The sequence below is a fragment of the Melozone crissalis genome, unplaced genomic scaffold (assembly GCF_028551555.1).
Source record: "Melozone crissalis strain CALT ecotype California unplaced genomic scaffold, PUWL_Pcris_2 ptg000074l_1, whole genome shotgun sequence".
Classification (NCBI taxonomy): Eukaryota; Metazoa; Chordata; class Aves; order Passeriformes; family Passerellidae; genus Melozone; species Melozone crissalis.
In genome coordinates, this window is record NW_026535851.1 from 3,443,444 (window position 1) to 3,459,667 (window position 16,224).

The following is a 16,224-nucleotide window of genomic DNA, read 5'->3' on the forward strand; positions in this document are numbered from 1 at the left end:
GTAGAAGCCAAAAAGTTAAGGTGACCTGCCAAGCCGTCAGAATCAAGCCAAGTGCAACAGTGATTTCTGCCAAGTCATGGAAAAACATGCCAAGGATGACAGGAAAATGCCCAAATTAGGAGAAGCTTAAAATTTAACTAAGGAAGACCAAGAGTTCCTGGAAAACCCCGCCTATACTCCTGCCTGCTTATTAATATGCATATAATAAATGATGTAATCCTTGTTCAAAATTGTATAAAAACCTGCTTTTGCTGTACTTGATTTAGAAATCCACTTGGTGATTTCTCCAACGCGTTGTCAATAAATACCTCCTGCCTATAGACCTCAAATCTAGTCTCTGGGCAGCTTATTATCGCCTTTTGGGGCAAAATTCGGCATCATTTTTGGCGACCGCGGCAGGACGGAAAGGGTCCTCCCGAGCCTTGGCTCGGGGGACCGGGATCTCTTCGGGGCCCTTGACGGAATTCTGTCAGAAGGGATCCCCATCCCCCAGCCAACGCGCAACGGTGGACAAGAACTTTCTGCATCTCCTGCTCCAAATTAAGAGGTATTTATCTTTGCTTAAGGGTTTTATGGTAAAGCGCTTTATTGGGAAACGAGGGTCAGACGTGACCGCTCGAAGGGAAGCCGGGGGACGCCCTGGTAAAGAATCCCAGTTGTGTTAGAGGTACGGTAATAGTAACGCAGGTTAGAGTCCTGTTGTGAGGAATATTTGTTTTCCGTAACGCAGGTTAGAGTCCTGCTGAAAGGAGTATTTGTTTTTCGTTTATCTTGGTATCTTTGGAAAGAATATTTGTTTTTCGTTTATCTTGGTATCTTTGGTTTGTTCTTATTATGTGGGAAACCGTTTTAACATTGTGTTTAATGTTATAATACTGTGAATTAAGGGTCAAGAACTGAAATTGTTCTCTGAGACCGGAAGAGAGGTCGGTCAGTTCGTGGTATTTTTGTGTCTGCTCTATGTGTCTGTTGCAAAATCTTACAGGAGGCGTCTTGTCACTCTTCATGTAATAGACACACGTCTCAATCCCGGGAAGAAATTTGTCACCCCCTGCAATTGTTACGGTGCTTTGCGATTGCATGAATCTGGCAAACCGGTATCTCACGGTCTGTAGGCGACCTCTCGTGACCCTACCTGGTAAACAATCTGTTCTGATATAGACCATAAGGTAGGAACTATTTCATAAAGGTGTGTGGGTGAGAGTGAATGAGACGCAGCATCGCTGCGAAGCGAGAGGGAGTCCCACTCCGCATTTCCTGTTCTTCGCGAGAAGCCAGGTCGGAAACGGACAAAGCGATTGGAAATTGTGTGTATGAAGTGTTAAAATCAATTGGCATACAGTATTTGCGAGAAAGAGACTGTTCCAGTTAAACAGAAAACACAGACACAGGAAATAGCAATGGGAGGTCAACAGAGTAAGGACGTAAATATGAAAACCCCCTTAGGATGTATCCTAAAGCACTGGAAGGACTTGGGAGGGATTCCGGGGGGAAACATAAGTAAAAAGACGCTCCTTAAATATTGCACACAGTGGTGGCCATTGTATAAGTTAGATGACAATGAGAAATGGCCACCGGAGGGAACAACTAATTATAACACTATTTTACAACTGATGCTTTTCCTCCGTTGACTTAATAAATGGGATGAAGTGATGTATGCTGACATGTTCTTTATGTAGCACCTCAGGACCCCCTAGTACTAGCTCTAGAAAAAGATAAGAAAGGTTCAAAGCCTAAAGAACGTTGCTGTGATGCAGGTAGCATTGGGGAACAATGTCTTAAGTTAACAAGAAGGGATAGTGGAAAGGAGAGTGAAATAAGCCTGTGGGAATACCATCCATTCGCCCCCTTCCCAGGCCAAAAGAGGAACAAGGGGATCTTAGCCCATTAAAGGAACTGGAACGATGGTGGAAATCTAAGTTTGGGCACAGCCCTCCGAAGTTAGACAACAGTTGGGGAGAAGGTAGCCCATCGAAATCGGGGATTGAAAAGAGGGAAAGCAGCCCGCAGGGACCAGATAGTCCACAGGGGTCAGGGAACTACAGGGATGCTGACAGCCCACCTAGACTAGAAGTTGAGAGGGAAGAAGCCAGTCCACATGGAGCTGAGAGCCGAGGGGAGACACGCAGCCTGCCCGAACTAAGTCCATGTAGGGATAGTAGCACACCTAAGAATGGAAGTTTAAGGAAATCAGGTACTTGTAGAATGGAAACTAGCACACAGAGGACTAAAGACAAAAGTAGCTCACTGGGAGGCGATGTCTCTGAGTTGAAATATAGTGAGAAGAATGACAATGAGGCATGCGAAAGAGAGGCAGAGAACAACTCACAGAAGCTGAATATAGTAATCCAGATAGAGGATAAGAGAGACGGAAGGGGAACGGAAGATGAGGAGGACAGTAGCCCGGAACAGGACAGGCGCCGGCAGATGCGGGAAGAAAGGCGACAGATGCAGAGCGAGAGGCGGTTGGACTGTGTAAACCATGCTAGGGGAGTAGTAGGAAAAGAGTTGACAGAAATTGAAAGTGAAGATGAAGAACAGGGAAAGGGAAAGAGAAAAGAGAAGAGAAAGAATAGGGAAGACACTGAGGCACAGGAAGAAGATCCCGGGGAGGCAATCAGTCACTCATATTATACCAGATCTGTGGCACGGAGGGAAGCAAAGCAAAGAGAGGAAGGGAACCATACGATAGCTCCTCTCCGACAATTTATGCCAATGGTTAGGGGAAAGGACTAGGGTAAAGGTGCCGTTCTCCACGAGTGATCTGAACAATTGGAGAGATGAGGCAAGGAACTTCAGGAGGAACCCAGAGGGAGTAGCGAAGAGGTTTGAATTAATGGCGAAGAATTTAGATATTGATTGGGAAGATATAGAGGTGATGCTGTCAGAATTGACAGATACAGAAAGGGAACTCGTATTGGAAACAGGAAAACGACATGCTCAAGTATTATCAGGGAGACTAGAAGATAATTTCCCCAGCAGTAAACCAGAATGGGACCCGGGCAACGAAGAGCACTATCGGCGGCTGGTGCAGTATAGAAAACTGATAGCGATGGGCTTGCGTAATGCGATCCCTAAGGCTATCAATTGGTCGATGCTATATGACATCAGGCAGGGAAAGGATGAGACCCCATCAGAGTTTTTGGATAGACTTAGGGCAGCCATGAGACAGTACACACCCCTGGACCCAGCAACGGAAGAAGGGAAGCAACACCTGTTAGGATTAATGATGGGACAGAGTAATCCAGACATCAGGAAGAAATTACAAAAGCTCGAACATCCAGCAAATATAAACCTGGAGGCATTGCTGAATGAGGCATGGAAGGTGTATAATAATAGGGAAATAGAGGAAAAGGAAAAGGAAGATAAGAGGCTAGCTCGAATAGTGGCTGTAGCAGTAGGAGCTCAAAATACAAACCATTTGGGGCCTAACACCAGGGGTAGAGGTAGAGGCTACCCAGTGAGAGGGGGAGGGAGGTTCCAACCCCACCCAGTTAGAATAGGGCCAAACCAGTGTGCCTATTGCTTCCAAACGGGACACTGGAAACATGAGTGCCCCCAATTAAGAGAAAGATCAATGGACACTACTACTATCGCACATCAGGGCAGTGAATGAGGGGGACCGGTGGGCCGTACCCTAGCAGACCCACTGGTTAAAATGGAGCTAGGGGAAGGTAAAAAGGAATTGGATTTTTTGATTGATACAGGAGCAACATTTTCGGTTTTAAATCAGGAATTGGTACCTAAGAGTGATGAATTTGTACAAGTTGTGGGAGCAACAGGCCAACCAGAAAAAGCTTACTTTTTGAAACCCATTAAATACAAAATTGGGAAACAAATGGGAATTCACCAGTTTCTGTATTTGCCAAATTCACCAAAGCCTCTATTAGGAAGAGACTTACTGGAGAACCTGAGAGCCAGAATAAAATTCAACAAAGACAAATTGGAATTTCAAGTAAGTGAAGAGCAACTGATTACAGCCTTAAGCCTAACAATCAGTTGTATAGAATCGAAGCCTGAAGGCCACAATATTGAGCGTATCCTGAGTGAAACATATCCATTAGTATGGGCTACCGATATACCTGGGAGATCAAAACAAGCAACACCTATCATTATTGAACTTATACCTGGAGCGAGGCCGGTAGTTAGGAAACAATACCCACTGAGGTTAGAAGATAGAAAGGGAATTGAGCCCATAATCAAAAGGTTTTTAGAATTAGGTTTATTGATAGAATGTGAATCAGATTTTAACACCCCAATTCTGCCAGTAAAGAAACCTAATGGAGCTTATAGATTAGTCCAAGACCTGAGGGCAGTAAATGAGATAACCAAGACGCTACATCCGGTAGTTGCTAACCCTTACACACTCTTAACTAAATTAAAAGGTAATTTGACATGGTTCACAGTGTTAGATTTAAAAGACGCATTCTTCTGCCTTCCTTTAGCTCCAGAGAGCCAAAAGATCTTTGCGTTTGAATGGGAATCTGCAGTTAGCCAAAGAATTAGAACAGTGGGAAAGGCCGCTGGGAGATGGTACTCTTTTGCAATATGTAGACGACCTCCTAATAGCAACAGAAACAGAAGAAGAGTGCATTGAATGGACTATTTCCCTGTTAAACTTTCTGGGTTTAAGTGGATATCGAGTTTCTCAACAGAAAGCACAGCTGGTGCAAGAAGAAGTGGTGTATCTGGGATATGAAGTTTCCAGAGGACAGCGATCCCTGGGAGCAGCCAGGAAAGAAGCCATCTGCCAAATGCCTAAACCAGAGACGGTGAGAGATTTGCGCGCCTTCCTAGGGATGACTGGTTGGTGTCGGCTATGGATCTATCAATATGGAATACTCGCCAAACCACTCTATGACTTACTGAAGGAAAGTAAGGGTGTTCTAGTTTGGACTCCCGAGGCAAAGGGAGCCTATAAGAGACTGAAACAGGAACTCATGAGAGCACCAGCCTTGGGTCTTCCAGACGTGACAAAACCATTCTGGCTGTTTTCTCATGAGCGACAAGGAATGGCCCTAGGAGTCCTAGCACAACAGTTAGGACCACATAAAAGGGCTGTGGCCTACTTCTCCAAACAATTGGATGAAGTGAGTAAAGGATGGCCTGGCTGCCTGAGTGTAGTGGCCGCAGTGATAATCAACATTGAAAAGGCCAGAAAGCTCACGCTGGGCCAGAAAATGACTGTGTTAGTGGCTCACACTGTGTTTGCTGTGTTAGAGCAGAAAGGGAATCACTGGCTGTCACCTTCCAGATTCCTAAAGTATCAAGCTGTTTTGGCTGAGTCAGATGATGTTACTATTCAGGTAACTAACATTGTGAACCCAGCTTCATTCCTAGAAGGGAAAACCTCAGCAGAACCCATCGAGCACGATTGCCTGGAAACGATCGAAGCCGTTTACTCCAGTCGCCCGGATCTCAAAGAAGAGCCATTCGAAGATGCAGACGATTGGTTCTCGGATGGTAGCAGCTTCGTAAAACAAGGAATAAGAATGTCTGGTTATGCAGTAACTACCACAGAAAAGGTAATCGAGTCAAACCCTTTGCCTGCAGGGACCTCAGCCCAGAAGGCAGAATTGATAGCTCTGACTCGAGCCCTAGAATTGGCAGAGAACATGCGAATAAATATTTGGATAGACTCTAAGTATGCCTTCTCCGTTGTTCACGCTCATGGAGCCATCTGGAAAGAAAGAGGACTGTTGACTACTCAAAGGAAAACAGTCAAACATGCAGAGGAGATTCTACGATTGCTAGAAGCAGTCCAACTCCCAGCACAAGTGGCCATAATGCATTGTAAAGGACATCTAAAAGGTAACACTATTCCAGAAGTTGGGAGTAGAAAGGCAGATGCAGAAGCTAAATTAGCTGCTGCAAGGACCGGAAAGGTAAATATAGCAGCTCTGATACCAGGAGAGCTGGATGTAAACCTCCAACCAAACTACCAGGAATCAAGATCATAGATGGATTCAAAGGAATAAAGGTAAACCGTTAGACAGTGGATGGGGACAATTAGAGACAGGACAGTTGGTAATACCAGGGAACCTAATGTGGCAGATTGTAAAGACGGAGCATGAAAAGGCCCATTGGGGTCTAGGTCCACTTTACCAATATTTGCAAGCCAGGATAGCAGGACCGAAATTATTTATCACCATAAAACGTGTCACATCCCAGTGTGAGCGATGCTTGAAGAACAACCCGAATACAGGGACTAAGATACACCAGGGAGCAATAAACCGAGGTAAATTTCCAGGTGAGGTATGGCAAATTGATTTTTCTGAACTCCCAAGAAAAGGGGGGTTTCGGTACTTGTTGGTATTAACTGATACATTTTCTGGGTGGCCTGAAGCATTCCCTTGCAGGACAAATAAGGAAAGAGAGGTGACTAAAGTATTGTTGAATGAAATTATTCCACGGTTTGGAGTACCGAAGAGCATATCTTCGGATAGGGGCACACATTTCTGTGCAAAAGTGGTGAGAGCAATAAGCAAAGCATTACAAATTAAATGGCAATTACACACACCTTACCGTCCACAGGCCAGTGGGTGGCCTTGTGGGCGAAACCTGTTTTTGATGCAGCCTTGGCACCCCACGGAAGAGGACAGGGAGCGACTGAAGAAGAAACTGCCCCTAGTCCTACGACCACTGCCGCTACAGCTGAAGGGACACTCGAGAGGGTTAGACAGAGCTCTGATACGTCACTATCAAACGGCCCAGGATTTGAATGATTTTATTGACTCATTATCAACTTTTCGTTTAACAAGTCCGGCAAAGGCACCTTGCCTTGATTGTTATGATCCACATTGTGCTGCCTGGATAGCTTAACATTGTGGAGGTTGTGATAACACTTTTTGGATAGAACAATCATTATTATGGGATTTATGGTGTCATACTTGTGAGCACGAGCACACGTGGGGTAGAAGCTGGGAAAATGAATTAAGGAGACAGACGGGGCAAAATGCATGTGCAGCTTTAAATCTTTATGAGTCTCCCGAACAGAAAATTCTTGCTTATTGTCGTTGGAAAGTACAATGTGTTGTGAATAGAATTAAGGTTCAAAGTAAATCGCGTATAGTTTCTGTAAGGTGTAGAAAATTAGTACCTTTAACACAGCGTTCAATTGTAGGGCCCTTCAGGGGAAATCCTGAAAAGGCATTAGATCATTGTATTGGAAAATTGCAAAAATTGAGTTTGCAAGTGACGGGACCAGAAAAGTTAGGAGCAGCAAAACTGAAAATAGATCAGAAAAAGAAAGCAAGAAAAGGAACGACTTCATCTAAATAAGGTTATTAGTAATTGTTAATTAGTTCCCTGTGATTAGGACAATTTCACGTCTAAGGGACCCTGCCTTGTGGGACGCTGTTGCTCCATGGGACCCTGCTTCGTGGCATGCTATAGGTGTTGAAGAACAAGAACAACGATTACGAAGTAAGATACATGTTGCCTTAAAGAAGGAGCTTGAATTGGTAGCCGCATATAGTAAGAAAGCCGAAGAGGCTTTACAGTCACCACCATTGAATTGGTTATATTGGATTGAAGAACCAGACTTTTATACTGGCCCTTACTTACATTCACTTCCTTGTTATGTTTGTAAAAGGGATGTTGATAAGTGCTATGCTTGGATAGCTCTGCATTGTGCTGATTGTAATCAGATTTACTGGTACTCACAAAGATCAATAGGATTTTTATGGTGTAGACCTTGTTTTGGAAGATGGATTCGATATTCTTCCTGGTATAGAGCTCTTGAGCACAGTACTGGTCTACCAGGAAGGTCAGGATTACAACTTTATGAGAGTACAGAACAAGTGGCCATAGCATATATGAGGTGGAAATTACAGCAAGTACTTAGAGAGCTTGAAATTACTACATCCTCCCGCATTATAGCAGCTCGCTGTAAAGCTGATTTGCCTTTAAACTTACCTCACGCTATACCTGTAAGCAAAGATGCAGATTTGGAATTAGACCAGTGCATTCAAAAATTGACACAGCCTTATAATAGACATTCTAACAAACCAGGGAAAAGACAACAAAGAAAGGAAAAACAGAGAAGGCAGAAAGAAAAATAAAGCTTGTTCCTATTATACTGCTCAATGCTGTATACTACTCAACAGCTACACAGGTCTTCAACTACTAAGAATCATAATGAAAAGGACCCAAATGTTTTGGGCTATGGTACGAGCGTACCAGCGCCCTATAGGATTAGAATTTAACGAAAGAATTCGTAAGTTATAAGAAAAGGGGGGAATGAAGCCATTCATTACAATGAACAGTAGTTTCCGAGAAAGAAAAGAATTAAAAGACCTGAGGAATAAAAGAATTAAAAGACACTCTATCAAGGGAAACACAGAAGTTAATAAATAACCTAAAATACATTGTTTGGGAAAACTTTGATTAGATAAGTTAATAAATGATCTAAAATACGCTCACAAAAGAAACTTTGGAATTAGAATATTTGAAGAAGCGAAAGTAGAAGCCAAAAAGTTAAGGTGACCTGCCAAGCCGTCAGAATCAAGCCAAGTGCAACAGTGATTTCTGCCAAGTCATGGAAAAACATGCCAAGGATGACAGGAAAATGCCCAAATTAGGAGAAGCTTAAAATTTAACTAAGGAAGACCAAGAGTTCCTGGAAAACCCCGCCTATACTCCTGCCTGCTTATTAATATGCATATAATAAATGATGTAATCCTTGTTCAAAATTGTATAAAAACCTGCTTTTGCTGTACTTGATTTAGAAATCCACTTGGTGATTTCTCCAGCGCGTTGTCAATAAATACCTCCTGCCTATAGACCTCAAATCTAGTCTCTGGGCAGCTTATTATCGCCTTTTGGGGCAAAATTCGGCATCATGTATTTGAGAGAGAGATAAAAAGAGACCTGAAATTCTCAGAGGTACGCATGCCTTTTTTGAGGAGAGCAATCTCTGCATGCGTCCAGCGCTGTAATAAACAAACCAACTTTACAACTTTTACAAAGTTGTGGGGTTTTCTTCTTTTCTCTGTAAAACAATAGGTATTGGGAATTAAGTGTAAATATGTTATACGTAGTTTTTAGTATAAAAGGACAACACTGCCTCAGGGGCGATCAGAGTGCCCGTGGCTGCCCTGCAGAGCAGACCTCCGCTGGGAAGAAAGAAAATTTTATAGATACAAATTAATAAACAACCTCAAGACCAAAAAGTGAAGAGTCCAGACTCATTCTTCAGTTGCATGGGCCGAAGCAGAGACATCCTACGCATCTCGGGGCAGCAATCATCAACAGTTACCCGAGAGCCTTTGACACCATGTCCCACAGCATTCTCCTCGAGAAACTGGCTGCTCATGGCTTGGACAGGTGCTCTCTTCACTGGATAAAAAGCTGGCTGGATGTCCAGGCCCAGATACTGGTGGGAAATGGTGCCACATCCAGTTGGGGCCGGTCACTAGTGAGGTTCCCCAGGGCTCAGAACTGGGTCCAGTCCTGTTTAATATCTTTATCAGTGTTCTGGATGAGGGGATTGAGGGCACACTCAGTAAGTTCACAGATGACACCAAGTTGGATTGGAGTATTTATGTGCTGGAGGGCAGGAAGACTCTTCAGAGGGATCTGGACAGGCTAGATTGATAGGCCAAGGCAAACGGTGTATCAACAAGGCCAAAGGCTGTGTCCTGCCCTTGGATCACACCAACCCCCTGCAGCTCCAGGCTGGGGCAGAGTGTCTGGAAAATACCTGTCAGGAAAGCTTTGGGGGTGCTGGTGACAGCAGCGGGAGCATGAGCCCAAGTTTATCCAGGTGCGCAAGAGGCCAGTGGCACCTGGCCTGAATCAGAAATAATGTGGCCAGCAGGACTAATGCACTGTACTGGACACTGCTGTGGCACCTCCAGTCCTGGGGGCAGTTCTGGGCCCCTCATGACAAGAGAGACATCAAGGGGCTGGAGCGTGTCCAGAGAAGGGACCAGAGCTGGGGAATGGTCTGGAGTACAAGGAGAAGCTTAGGGAGCATGGGAGGCTCAGCCTGAAGTAAAGGGGACTCAGCCTGAAGTAAAGGAGGCTCAGGGGGGACCTTCTTGCTCTCTCCAACACCCTGACAGAAGAGTGGAGCCAGGTGGGGTCAGGCTCTGCTCCCAGATAACAAGTGATAGGATAAGCAAATCTCTCTAGATGATAGACCAGATATTAACATCATATTTGAAAATATGCCACCATTCTTGGTTCTATATGCAACACAGCCAAAAAGGAGGGGAGTAAAAAAAAAAAAAGAGAAAGGATCATGTTTCAGTTTCTAGCTCAAACATTTTTGTGCTTATTTGTCCTTTGAGCAATATCTAAATGTTACAGAAAAATGTGTGCATATTAAAGTAGAACTCCTTACAAAATGCTTAATTCTAACTTCAACGTGGTGCTTGGTAAAAGTAAGAAATTGAAGACTACACAGAAATACCTAATATTTGTTGCTTTTTCCTGCTCTAAGATTAACCTCTTCTATGATTCTGTGCTGGTTTTGTGGGAGAGATTGTTTTGACATTGCAGCTAAAAGTCATTAGAAAGGTTCTTTTTTTAATAATCAGTAGCTCTTACTAGTCTCTCAGCCCTTTATTTTACTCTGTAGTAGAAGGGTTAGAGATTTTTCTGAAGCTATCCTCAAGGTTGCTGGCTGTTTTCTCCACAGTGCCAGAATATTAAAGAATGTTAACAGTATAAACTAATGATTGATAAAAACGAGAGCAAGCTCCCGGACTAAAGTGATTTCAGCTTTTCTTATAAGAAAAAGAAAGGTCTAAATCAAGGGGGCCCATGGGCCAAGCAGGAGCATTCCATTCGAGGATGCTGCAGTACCGGTGCTGGGTCTTCTTTTCAGCAGCGATGTAGTGATGTCTCCGATGTCTCAGATGGAGCAGCACAAATTCAGTGGGTCAAATGTCCCTTTTTATCCTGTTTTTTGTCCCTTTGGATTGGTTTCTTTTTGGATCCTTCATTTGCGTGAAGGTTTAAGGCGTTTGATTGGCCCATTGCAGTTCTGTCCAGACTGGCTCATTTCGCATGGTGGGTGGTGCACTTTACTTAGGTGTATTATGGTACATTGAGTACCGTATTTCTTATAACTACCCTTTTAATCCCTTTTACCATATAATAACCAAACTAGCAGTACATGCTTAATGATCTATCAACTATTTTGCAACAGTTTCTAACCTATTTTTAACAGTGATGATTGTTGTTTTTTAACTCTTATTTATCCAGGCTTAAGAGGTTATATTTATCTTGTTAAAAATATCAATTTCTCGTTTTTCCTCCCTCCTTCGGTTCTTATTTTGTAAACTGGCCTAAAGTTTCCCTAAAGACACACAGAAAGGTTTTTGTTTTGTTTCTAAAGGAACTGAAGTTTAAAAATGGGGGATCCCTACCCCCTCTTCTACATGATGTAGGTTTCAGGGAACATCTTTTAATAAGGCATGGCTACAGTCTTTGTGTTGAAAGGTGTATCTACTGCCAGGGTTTTCTGATGCAAATAGGCTGGCTGGTGATAAAGGACGGGAATCTGTCAGAAGAATGGAGTGTCTTCTATGGGAAGAAAGATGACTTCCAAGAGATGAAAACAGGGCAGATTTGAGGGGGATTTCCTTTCTACTTCCCCATTCTCCTGCTGGAAGGTGACTCTTTTGATTGAATTTGTAGAACTGTGTAAGACTGTGTTGCTGGAATTAATAAACACATTTATATTACCAGAGTTAAAAGAACTTTTGGAGATCATTGCCAAAAATTGTTCAGGAAGAAAAGGTGCTATTTTGATAGAAAAGGAGAACAGATACTTTTGGGGATTGTCTTGGTTCTGTCCAGGACAGGGATATATATAGTTGGAATATGTAGAATCTGGGCATGTGTTACTTGGCTTGCAAAGGTTCCTCAGGGTGAGAGAAAAAGACAAGAATCTTGACTTCATGATCAGAAGGCTGGATTTATTATTTTATGATATATAATACATTATGACTATACTAAAAGGAATAGAGAGAAAAGTTCAGAAGCTGCTAAGCTAAGAATAGAATAGGAATCAAAAACAAAGTTCTGTGTCCAAGCAGAAAACAAGGACAACTCTCCCGTGAGTGGTCAGCAAATCCAAACACTCACAGAAGACCAATCCCAGCTGCACCTGTTGCATTCCACAGCAGCAGAGAACCATTGTTTACATTCTTTCTCTGGGGCTTCAGCTTCCCAGAAGAGGGAAAAATCCTAAAGAAAGGATTTTTATGAAAGGATGTTGGTGACATTACACCCTTTTAATTGTAATAAATTAAAAAGAAAAAATGCTGATGTGAAATGAACAGGAAATTTCTTCACCTGTAAAACATACAATACTAACATATCACTAAAACACTCTTACAATATAAGAAAATGCAAAAAACAATGCAAAGAAAATTCAAGTCCAAGCAGCTGAGTTTCAGGAACAGTCCATGGGCTGAAGATCTTCCTCTTGGACATATGTGAAAGTCTTTTTTGGTCCTGAAACAGACTTGCTGCAAAAAGTCCATCAACAGTTATCACAAACCATTGACAGTCATAAAACAATTTCAAACAATTTCAAACAATTTCAAACAATTTGAACAATTTTGGAATGTCCTTTTCTGGCCCTTCAATGCTTCAGAGCTGCTGCCAGCTATTTCAATCTTTTTTTATTTAATTTAAATTTTTTTTGTGATCGAAAAGAGCAGCAGCAGCAGAGCAGAGCCAGAGAAGAAAGGCCCTGGGGGGCCCTGGCCCTTGAACAGACCAGGAACCCCAAAGCTGGCCCACAAAAGGCGGGCCAGGACCGGTAGGAGAAAGCAACACCCCCACAGCCATCAGAAAGCCGGGCAGTGGCCCTGGCCCAGAAACTTGGGCCCAACAGCCCAGGCCCAACCCATGAAGCAGGCTCTGCATTCCCGCAGGCCTGCACTCTGCTGCCAGTACAATGGCAGCACGGATGGTGAGAAGCTTCCTTTCCCCAAAACCACTGAGGCATGCCAGCAGTGAGGGAATAGAAGCAGCCCCAAAAATCCTCATCTCAGATCTAGGAATGTTTGTTTCCCATAGCAAACAAGCCATCATCTCCTCCAACTGTGCCCTCTTCCTCTGCAATGCAAATGCATTAGGTGTGTCTCCCATCTGCCTCACGGCACCACCCCCACCCCCTCTGGGCTGGGGACCAAAGGCAGAACTCTTGGGACGCACCTGCCCCTTGCCACTAGGGCACAAGAGGAGCGGCAGAGATGACAACCTCCATGGGGCAATCCCCGAAAAAACACCTCCCAACCCGCCGAGAATGCTGATCTTGAATGCAGGCAGACGCGCTGCCCCCACAGTCAGCTGGCGAGCACCCCTCCTCCACGGAAGGGGAGGGCGGCCGCTGGGCCCGCTGCTGCAAGGGCAACTGGCCTGGGACGGTCCGAGCTCGAACAAACCGCCGGTTCCAGGGCAGCCTCTGATGCAGACACGGAGGACAAAGTCCCCGACAGCGGCAGAACTGCTGGGGCGGCCGGTGAAGGCGACGGGGGGGGCGAGGTCGGAGAGGATTCCTCCCCTGCTGAGCCGGAAGCAGCAGACGCGTCTTCGTCTCCTAGCAACAGTGGCTCGGCTGCGGGAAACAACGTTTCAGGCGGGGAAGCTGGCGGTGGAGGATCACCATTGCTTAGCAACATTGGCACAGGTGGGGAAGCCAGTGGAGGCGGGAGCGAGATCGCCCGGGGAGGCGGCCGCGGGGGCCCGGCAAGCGGGGGGGCCTCGGGGACCGGTACCACCCCCATCTCTGAGCGGGGCGGGGTCCGAGAGGCCGGCTGGGGAGGGGCCTGCCGGGCTTCCAGAGGCGGCACCCACGGCGCTGGCTTGGGCGGCGCCGCCCCCTCCTATCCCCCCGGAGAGAGAGAAGGGGGGGAGAAGGACCGCTCCATCTGCGTACGCTCCAAGGACGCAGTAAAAAAAACTTCTTCTCGCGGCAGAGTTTCAACCCCCCCCCCCGCCCACCAGGAAGCAGGGGGGGCTGGGAAGCAGCAACGCATCCCCCTCCAAAGGGTCTTCTCCCACTGGGGACGGGGGAAAAGGAGCCTGTCCCTTGCAATCAGCAATCCATGGAAAAACAGCTGCTCTCCACTTCAAAACTGGAAAGAGCTTTCTAAATGCTGGGTAGATGCCAGGGCAGCCGCACCCCTGGCCCTAAACGAATCGGAAAATGGAGTCCAGGCACTGCCATACGAAAACATCCAGAGCATACAGCACATCAGTAAAGAACCCAAAAAGCTTTGCCCATCGAAAAAACTCATAGAGATCTGTTTCTGACAGGAAAAGTCCATCCTCTTCATCCCATTTTTGCCAGAGGGCAATAAGTTTCTCCTCTGAAGGAGAAAATTGAACCTCATCCTCTAAAGGGGACGTTCCCCATATGAACAGCCACAAACTACAGATGGCTGAATCGTCAGGAAGGGAAAAGCCAACAGTACCTTTTGAAAGAGTCCAGCATTCTCTGGCCAGCTCCACAGTTCTGCTGCTCTTTCCGAACATCCTCCTGGAGGTCCTTTAGGTTCACTTGTGGTCAGCCTTGGCTGTGAACTCTGTCCAAATCAGGATCTTCAGTTCTTCAGCTCCTGGCTTGAATCCACTTCTGTGGTCACTTCTAAAGCAACCATCAAATGCTGCACATACAGGATTTTACCCAGTGCAGCAATTTGCTCCTCTGGTCTCATCAAATTGATGGGTTTTTGTCCTCTTCAGTCGAGGGTCACCAGTTGTTGCATGGCTTTGTAAGGGTTCCTCAGGGTGAGAGAGATAGATGAGAATCTTGACTTCATGATCAGAAGGCTGGATTTATTATTTTATGATATATAATACATTATGACTATACTAAAAGGAATAGAGAGAAAAGTTCAGAAGCTGCTAAGCTAAGAATAGAATAGGAATCAAAAACAAAGTTCTGTGTCCAAGCAGAAAACAAGGACAACTCTCCCGTGAGTGGTCAGCAAATCCAAACACTCACAGAAGACCAATCCCAGCTGCACCTGTTGCATTCCACAGCAGCAGAGAACCATTGTTTACATTCTTTCTCTGGGGCCTCAACTTCCCAGAAGAGGGAAAAATCCTAAAGAAAGGATTTTTATGAAAGGATGTCGGTGACAGGCATGAGTAGATTGTATAGAATAAGGGGTGGACAATGTCCTGGTTCCATTCAGGACAGGGTTAATTTTGGCAGTAGCTGGGACCTGGGACTGGACATGGCTGGGACACAGAGGTTATTCTGTACCACCTCATGCCATTGCTGGGGGCAGGGGAAAAGGACTCTCTTCTGAGGAGAAGGGGTTCCTTCCAGCCTGGTAAGGTGGTAGAGGGAGCTATCTGGTATTGTCGATTTTCAGTGGCTTTTCTGTGAAAATTGTTTCTTTTCTTGTGCCCTCTGTCATTAGTATTGTTGCTGTTCCTGTTGTTTTTCTTATCTTATTGCTCTTTCCAGTAAGTTGTTCTTATCTCATCTTGTGACCTTTGCCTTTTGTGCCTTCAATTCTCCTGTCCATCCTGCCACAAGTGGAAGGAGGAAGGAAAAATCAGGGGAGCAAGGGAGAGTGGCACATGGTTTGGAGAGTCTTGGGGAGTACCATTCCTAAACCATGACAGGGACAGGAGGTAAATCATAGAAAAGAAGGATAATGGTGCTTAGATAATGGTGTGTTGGGTTTTTGTGTCATCCAAGGGAAAAATAATCTTGTATACAAGAGATGAATCTGAGACAAAGTGAGGCCATGTTGATCACAGGTAAGAAACTATAAGCCACCATGTGCAGTTTTCTGAGCTTAAATGGCTACTTGCAAAATTCAGAGGAGAAGGGCAGCTTAGTGTGTCTTAAAGCTTCAGTGAACCAGAGTCTTATAAGTCTTGAAAGTGTGATGAACACATTCAGCAGAGCTGTGGCTTGTTTGGCTGAGATGAGAAAACTAAGCTTGGCTTACAGATAGTGAAAAATAAATTACCTGCTTTTCTGTGAAGTGCTCTAAATGCAGGAGTCATTTGCTCCATGAGAAAAATAAATGCTTTCAGATTTAATGGACTGGGGTAAAAAAGATATGGTGCAGCGCTTTGCTCACTACTGTAATTTGGTGTCCGAACAGATAGTAACCTTTTCCACAGTGTTTGATCTGGTGCTTGCAAATAAGAGCTGGAGTATCTTAATCATTGCAGTTTTGCTAACTGAAAAAAAACCCACTGGTGCACCATTTATCCTTTTTTTTGTTTTGT